Genomic DNA, 790 nt, shown 5'->3' on the forward strand with positions numbered 1-790 from the left:
GGGTATTTGCACAGGCCCTTCCTGCCGAACCCCTAGATAGCCACTGCAGATAGTTGTAAAAAGTGTATTTATAGGGATCGTGAACCAGTGACAGCATGTTCCACTCGACAGGGTACTAACCGCTTGACTGGGCACTGAGTAGGGAGTTTTACAACTACACGTTGAACCTTTTTACCTCTATACTTTCTGTGGGCCGTCTGAGTGAATTATCGATTTTTGTTATACAGATCCATTGTTAGGCCTATGTGTTGGCAAGTGTTGATGGTAACCATACAACTGCTCATGTATAGGCCGACACATCATCAAGTAGGCGCAGTCAGATGATCTCCAGAAAGCAAGGTATCAACATTATTAAGCATATAAAATAATTTTCCTGTAATAGAGTGTACGGTAGCCTAACCCCCGATAGGTAAGTAGACATGTTGTTGCTATGACTACGATTGTGTACGGGTCCATTGTGCAGTGTGCTTATGTTGTTACCCTGTATAGGGTACTATTAAAACATATGCATATGTTTTAAAGAACCGTTTGTTAAACTTGCACCATAAATATAGGCATAAGCCTGGGTATTCTTATTAAAGTATGTATAAATGTATATAGGCATATACGATTATTTATACAGTGTACATATACTGTCTCTTATACACATCTAGATGTGTATAAGAGACAGGCTCAAAAATGTGTACAATATTTAGTTAACTGTTGCTGTCATTGTTATGAGTGGATTTCCAATTGAATACTGCATTTTAATGACATAAATTTACAATATTAGTGACAATTTTAGGAAAAA

General features: G+C 37.6%; 1 protein-coding gene across 1 annotated transcript in view; it reads left to right on the top strand.

The window, feature by feature from the left end:
• Positions 1–172: 172 nt before the first annotated feature.
• Positions 173–790, top strand: part of LOC117122235 (nascent polypeptide-associated complex subunit alpha, muscle-specific form-like) — a 4547-nt gene continuing 3929 nt past the window's right edge. Inside the window, exon 1 of the mRNA XM_033267762.1 lies at positions 173–409. The gene's annotated coding sequence lies outside the window, so the exon portion shown is untranslated. The remainder of the gene's footprint in view (positions 410–790) is intronic.

Source organism: Anneissia japonica, unplaced genomic scaffold (assembly GCF_011630105.1).
Source record: "Anneissia japonica isolate Jap-2015-1 unplaced genomic scaffold, ASM1163010v1 scaffold287708_len1499824_cov190, whole genome shotgun sequence".
NCBI classification, from domain to species: domain Eukaryota; kingdom Metazoa; phylum Echinodermata; class Crinoidea; order Comatulida; family Comatulidae; genus Anneissia; species Anneissia japonica.